This window comes from Ailuropoda melanoleuca, chromosome 3, assembly GCF_002007445.2.
Source record: "Ailuropoda melanoleuca isolate Jingjing chromosome 3, ASM200744v2, whole genome shotgun sequence".
NCBI classification, from domain to species: Eukaryota; Metazoa; Chordata; class Mammalia; order Carnivora; family Ursidae; genus Ailuropoda; species Ailuropoda melanoleuca.
In genome coordinates, this window is record NC_048220.1 from 9,977,493 (window position 1) to 9,985,256 (window position 7,764).

Below are 7,764 nucleotides of genomic sequence, written 5' to 3' on the forward strand. Positions count from 1 at the left end.
AGTAGCTGACTTTCCAAATGGAGAACAAGCAGGTGGAAAATGCAGCCTGATCCAGGACAATAGCTCAGGATAATACATGCCACTGGGTGGATTAAAAATTTATAAGATATTTTTCCATCTCTGCTTAGAATACAAATGAATATTTTCTTGTCTCATGTAAAATGATTTCTCACTCAGAGCTGAAGAGATGTGTAACACCTTAAATTCTATGGGTTTTTGCTTTTCTAATTATATTGTCCAGGAAATAAGCTAGCCAACTAGAGGACTTAGCAAGGGTCACATTCCACATACCAACCACATATAAATAATCTCTCTTTACATAAAAATCCCAGTAGGTTAATGAATCATCGAACTTTACATCAGAAACCAGGGATGTACTGTATGGTGACTAACATAATATAATAAAAAAAATTTTTTTTAAATTCCCAATAGGTTGGAATGGTACGGCTTCACCACACCTATGCACACGCACGCACACGCACACACGCGCCTGCACCATGTCAATATAACACTTTTCAGGGCACTATCAGCCCATGGCAGTTGGGTTGTCCTGAGAAAGACAGCAGAAGGGGGAAAATTGAGGGGAGGTTAAGATGGCGGAGGAGTAGGGGACCCCTTTTTCAGCCGGTCCCCTGAGTTGAGCTGGATAGGTACCAGACCAGCAGGAATATCCACGGAATCAGCCTGAGACGCAGGAAGATACATCTGGATCTCTACAAATGAACATCTCCAGCGCTGAGTATCGAGGTACGAAGCGGGGAGCCGTGAAACCGCGCACAGATATCGGAAGCTAAACAGAAGGGGGAGGGAGCCGCCGTGTCAGGGCGCCGGGAAGCGGTAGCCACCTGCAAGGGGGAGCGGACAGACCGCGGACCCGCACGCTTGAGACAGCAGGCTGAGAAGGGAGCTCCGGGAGCGCACGCGGGACGGCTGGCGGTTGGCGGGCCACCTGCACGGGGGAGCAGGCGGACTCGCGGACGGCACCCGCGAGACAACAGACTTAGAACGCGAGCTCCAGGAGCGCGCGCGCAGGGCGGCTGGCGGGCCACCTGCACCGGGGAGCGGGCGGACCGCGGACCCGCACTCTGGAAACGGCAGACTGAGTCCGTGAGCCGGGAGCGTGCACCACCAAGCATCTCACGGAGCTCCGGAGCTCCGGTGTGCTCACTGGATCGAGGCTGAGACCGGGAGCTCCGGGAGCGTCCGCGGGGCGGCTGGCGGCTGGAGGGCCACCTGCACGGGGGAGCAGGCGGACTCGCGGTCAGCACCCGTGAGACACCAGACTGAGACGGGGAGCTCCGGGAGCCCGCGCGGGGCGGCTGGCGGCGGGCGGGGTTGGAAACACAAAGGACAGAGACGTGCCGGCCCTGGAAGTGAGGGCTGGGACGCCGGGTGTGGGGCGCACAGCCCGGGATGCTGCAGGGTTGAGCAGCACCAACAGAAACAGAGTTAAAGTGGCCAGAACATCAGTGGAGAACGATCCGCGATCCCTCTGTTCTGAGACAGAGGCTGAATTTCAGCCGCTGCTGCTCTCTCAGAAGAGGCATAGCAAACCGCCAGGGAAAGCCGCCAGAGAACAAAAGCCCGGAAATACCGGCTCACAGGGTGCCCATCCCCATCCCCCCTCGCAAGGGACACAGAGACTCTACCCAAACAGGGTTTTCTGAGTACCGGCAGGCAGGCCCCTCCCCCAGAAGGCAGGCTGAAAAATCAAGAAGCCCACAACCCGGAGCGCCTGAGTGGCGCAGTCACCAAGCACCTGTCTTCGGATTAGGGTGTGTTTACAACGTTCCGGAAAGGAGTCCCTCATCGGGCTTCTCCACCGGGAACCTGCTTCTTCCTCTCCCACTCCTCTGCTTGGGTTCCCTTTCTTGCTGACTGTCTCTCTCTCTCTCAAATAAATAAATAAACTCTTTAAGGAAGAAGCCCACATCCCTAAGATCTCTATAAAACAAGGGCGCACGGCCTGGGTCCCAGTCAACACTTGGGCTCTGGACAACCCTGCAATCTCTCTTCATCAGAATGACGAGAAGGAGAAGTCCCCCCCAGCAAAGAAAAGATAATGAGTCTGTGGCCTCTGCCACAGAATTGGCCTCGGCCACAGAATTAATACATATGGATGTATCCCAATTATCAGAAATGGAATTCAGAGCAACAATGGTCAAGATGATGAGTAAACTTGAAAAAAGCATCAGAGAAAGCGTTGCTGAGAATATAGAATCCCTAAGGGCAGAAATGAGAGCGAATCTGACAGAAATTAAAAATTCTATGGGCCAAATACAGTCAAAACTAGAGGCTCTGACGGCCAGGGTCACCGAGGCAGAGGAACGCGTTAGCGAATTGGAGGATGGGTTAGTAGAAGAAAAAACGAAAATAGAAGCTGGTCTTAAAAAAATCCACGCCCACGAATGTAGATTACGGGAGATTACTGACTCTATGAAACGATCCAATGTCAGAATCATCGGCATCCCTGAAGGGGTGGAGAAAAACAGAGGTCTAGAAGAGATATTTGAACAAATTGTAGCTGAAAACTTCCCTAATCTAGCAAGGGAAACAAGCATTCGTGTCCAAGAGGCAGAGAGGACCCCATCCAAGCTCAACCAGGACAAACCTACGCCACGGCATGTCATAGTGCAATTCGCAAATATTAGATCCAAGGATACAGTATTGAAAGCGGCCAGGGCAAAGAAATTTCTCACGTACCAAGGCAAAGGTATCAGGATTACGTCAGACCTGTCTACAGAGACCTGGAATGAGAGAAAGGCTTGGGGGGGCATTTTTAAAGCTCTTTCAGAGAAAAACATGCAGCCAAGGATCCTTTATCCAGCAAAGCTGTCATTCAGAATTGATGGAGAAATAAAGACGTTCCAAAATCGCCAATCATTAACCAATTTCGTAACCACGAAACCAGCCCTACAGGAGATATTAAGGGGGGCTCTATAAAGGTAAAAAGGCCCCAAGAGTGATACAGAGCAGCAAGTCACAACCGATACAAAGACTTTAAAGAGAAATGGCATCATTAAAATCATATCTGTCAATAATCTCTATCAATCTAAATGGCTTAAACTCTCCCATAAAACGCCACAGGGTTGCAGATTGGATAAAAAGACATGACCCATCCATTTGCTGTCTACAAGAGACTCATTTTGAACCCAAAGATGCATTCAGACTTAGAGTAAGGGGATGGAGTACCATCTTCCACGCAAATGGACCTCAAAAGAAAGCTGGAGTAGCAATTCTCATATCAGATAGACTGGATTTTAAACTAGAGGCCATAGAGAGAGATACAGAAGGGCACTATATTATTCTTAAAGGAAGTATTCAACAAGTGGATATGACAATTATTAATATATATGCCCCCAACAGGGGAGCAGCAAGATACACAAGCCAACTCTTAACCAAAATAAAGAGACATATAGATAAGAACACAGTAATAGTAGGGGACCTCAACACCCCACTATCAGAAATAGACAGAACACCCTGGCAAAAACTAAGCAAAGAATCAAAGGCTTTGAATGCCATACTCGACGAGTTGGACCTCATAGATATATATAGAACACTACACCCCAGAACCAAAGAATACTCATTCTATTCAAATGCCCATGGAACATTCTCAAGAATAGATCATGCTCTGGGACACAAAACAGGTCTCAGCCAATACCAAAAGATTGAAATTATCCCCTGCATATTCTCAGACCACAACGCTCTGAAATTGGAACTCAACCACAAGGAAAAACCTGGAAGAAACTCAAACACTTGGAGGCTAAGAACCATCCTGCTCAAGAATGACTCGATAAACCAGGAAATCAAAAAACAAATTAAACAATTTATGGAGACCAACGAGAATGAATACACAACGGTCCAAAACCTATGGGATACTGCAAAGGCAGTCCTAAGGGGGAAATACATAGCCATCCAAGCCTCACTCAAAAGAATAGAAAAATCTAAAATGCAGTTTCTATATTCTCACCTCAAGAAACTGGAACAGCAACAGAGGGACAGGCCTAACCCACTGACAAGGAAGGAGTTGACCAAGATTAGAGCAGAAATCAATGAATTAGAGACCAGAACCACAGTAGAGCAGATCAACAGGACTAGAAGCTGGTTCTTTGAGAGAATCCATAAAATTGATAGACCACTGGCAAAACTTGTCCAAAAACAAAGAGAAAGGACTGAGATTATTAAAATTATGACTGAAAAGGGAGAGGTCACGACCAGCACCATTGAAATTGCAAGGATTATTAGAAACTTTTATCAACAGCTATATGCCAAAAAACTAAACAATCTGGAAGAGATGGAGGCCTTCCTGGAAACCTATAAACTACCAAGACTGAAACAGGAAGAAATAGATTTCTTAAATAGGCCAATTAACTATGAAGAAATTGAGTCAGTGATAAACAACCTTCCAAATAATAAAACTCCAGGCCCAGACGGTTTTCCTGGGGAATTCTACCAAACATTCAAAGAAGAAATAATACCTATTCTCCTAAAGCTATTTCAAAAAATAGAAACAGAAGGAAAGCTACCAAACTCATTCTATGAGGCTAATATTACCTTGATCCCCAAACCAGGCAAAGACCCCCTCAAAAAGGAGAATTACAGACCGATTTCTCTAATGAATATGGATGCCAAAATCCTCAACAAGATCCTTGCTAATAGAATCCAACAGTACATTAAAAGGATTATCCATCATGACCAAGTGGGATTCATACCTGGGATGCAAGCATGGTTCAACACTCGCAAATCAATCAATGTGATACATCATATCAACAAGAAAAGACTCAAGAACCATATGATCCTCTCAATTGATGCAGAAAAAGCATTTGACAAAATACAGCATCCTTTCCTGATTAAAACCCTTCAGAGTGTAGGAATAGAGGGTACATTTCTCAATCTCATAAAAGCCATCTATGAAAAGCCTACTGCAAGCATTATTCTCAATGGGGAAAAGCTGGAAGCCTTTCCCTTAAGATCAGGAACACGACAAGGATGCCCACTCTCGCCACTATTATTCAACATAGTACTAGAAGTCCTTGCAACAGCAATCAGAAGACAAAAAGGGATCAAAGGTATCCAAATCGGCAAAGAAGAAGTCAAACTGTCTCTCTTTGCAGATGACATGATACTCTATATGGAAAACCCAAAGGAATCCACTCCCAAACTATTAGAAGTTATAGAACAATTCAGTAAGGTGGCAGGATACAAAATCAATGCCCAGAAATCAGTTGCATTTCTATACACGAATAACGAGACTGAAGAAAGAGAAATTAGGGAATCCATCCCATTTACAATAACACCAAAAACCATGCGTTACCTTGGAATTAACTTAACCAGAGACGTAAAGGACCTATATGCTAGAAACTATAGATCACTTTTGAAAGATATTGAGGAAGACATAAAAAGATGGAAAAATATTCCATGCTCATGGATTGGAAGAATTAACATAGTTAAAATGTCCATACTACCCAGAGCAATCTACACTTTCAATGCTATCCCGATCAAAATACCGAGGACATTTTTCAAAGAACTGGAACAAATAGTCCTTAAATTTGTATGGAACCAGAAAAGGCCCCGAATCTCCAAGGAACTGTTGAAAAGGAAAAACAAAGCTGGGGGCATCACAATGCCGGATTTCGAGCTGTACTACAAAGCTGTGATCACAAAGACAGCATGGTACTGGCACAAAAACAGACACATCGACCAATGGAACAGAATAGAGAACCCAGAAATGGACCCTCGGCTCTTTGGGCAACTAATCTTTGATAAAGCAGGAAAAAACATCCGGTGGAAAAAAGACAGTCTCTTCAATAAATGGTGCTGGGAAAATTGGACAGCTACATGCAAAAGAATGAAACTTGACCACTCTCTCACACCATACACAAAAATAAACTCCAAATGGATGAAAGACCTCAATGTGAGACAGGAATCCATCAAAATTCTAGAGGAGAACATAGGCAACAACTTCTATGACATCGGCCAGAGCAACCTTTTTCACGACACATCTCCAAAGGCAAGAGAAATAAAAGATAAAATGAACTTATGGGACTTTATCAGGATAAAGAGCTTCTGCACAGCCAAGGAAACAGTCAAAAAAACTAAGAGACAGCCCACGGAATGGGAGAATATATTTGCAAAGGACACCACAGATAAAGGACTGGTATCCAAGATCTACAAAGAACTTCTCAAACTCAATACACGAGAAACAAATAAACAAATCATAAAATGGGCAGAAGATATGAACAGACACTTTTCCAATGAAGACATACAAATGGCTAACAGACACATGAAAAAATGTTCAAAATCATTAGCCATCAGGGAAATTCAAATCAAAACCACACTGAGATACCACCTTACGCCAGTTAGAATGGCAAAGATAGACAAGGCAAGAAACAACAATTGTTGGAGAGGATGTGGAGAAAGGGGATCCCTCCTACATTGTTGGTGGGAATGCAAGTTGGTACAGCCACTCTGGAAAACAGTGTGGAGGTCCCTTAAAAAGTTAAAAATTGAACTACCCTATGACCCAGCCATTGCACTACTGGGTGTTTACCCCAAAGATACAGACGTAGTAAAGAGAAGGGCCATATGCACCCCAATGTTCATAGCTGCATTGTCCACAATAGCCAAATCATGGAAGGAGCCGAGATGCCCTTCAACAGATGACTGGATTAAGAAGCTGTGGTCCATATATACAATGGAATATTACTCAGCTATCAGAAAGAACGAATTCTCAACATTTGCTGCAACATGGACGGCACTGGAGGAGATAATGCTAAGTGAAATAAGTCAAGCAGAGAAAGACAATTATCATATGATTTCTCTCATCTATGGAACATAAGAACTAGGAGGATCGGTAGGGGAAGAAAGGGATAAAGAAAAGGGGGGTAATCAGAAGGGGGAATGAAACATGAGAGACTATGGACTATGAGAAACAAACTGAAGACTTCAGAGGGGAGGGGGTGGGGGAAGGGGATAGACTGGTGATGGGTAGTAAGGAGGGCACGTATTGCATGGTGCACTGGGTGTTATACGCAACTAATGAAGCATCAAACTTTACATCAGAATCAGGGGATGTACTGTATGGTGATTAACATAATATAATAAAATAAAATTAAAAAAAATATATAACACTTTTCATTAAAGATTTCATTCCACATCACACAATGTGCCTGTTTGTGTGTGTGTGTGTGTGCTGCACGTAAACTTTCACAGCATATAAAAACTAACAGCCATCTCATGTTTCCAAATGTCAGATTCATGTTTTCCCTTTGGCACCAGGCGGGGACTCACAAAAGGACCCAATGAGGAGGCCTCCACGTAAAGATGCTAAAATCCACACCAGCAAACTAAGGGGTTTTCTGCCAACCATGTGTCAGCACCCTGATGGAAATCCGGTGGGGCAGCAGGTGGGAAAAGCTGGTGCATGCCCACAGGGACACATCAGAAGTCTGGAGCCTGTCTTTTGCCCCATAAGTTACCTAGAGAGGAAACATTTTGTTATGGGTAGTCATGCAAATTTGTTTAAATACATCAACAGAGAAAATTAATTTTCCCCCTTAAGGCAAGGGTTGAAGGTAATCTACAAATAGATGTTATCTTTTGCAAGATGGTATTAATTTGGTTTGACCTCAGATAGTGCTGATAACCAGGACTCCTTCTAATAAGGACATGTCCCTACCCTCGGGTTCTTCCCTCCCTCCCTCCCTCCCTCCCTCCCTCCCTAAAAAAAAAAAAAAAAAAAAAAAAAAAAAAAAAAAAAAAAAA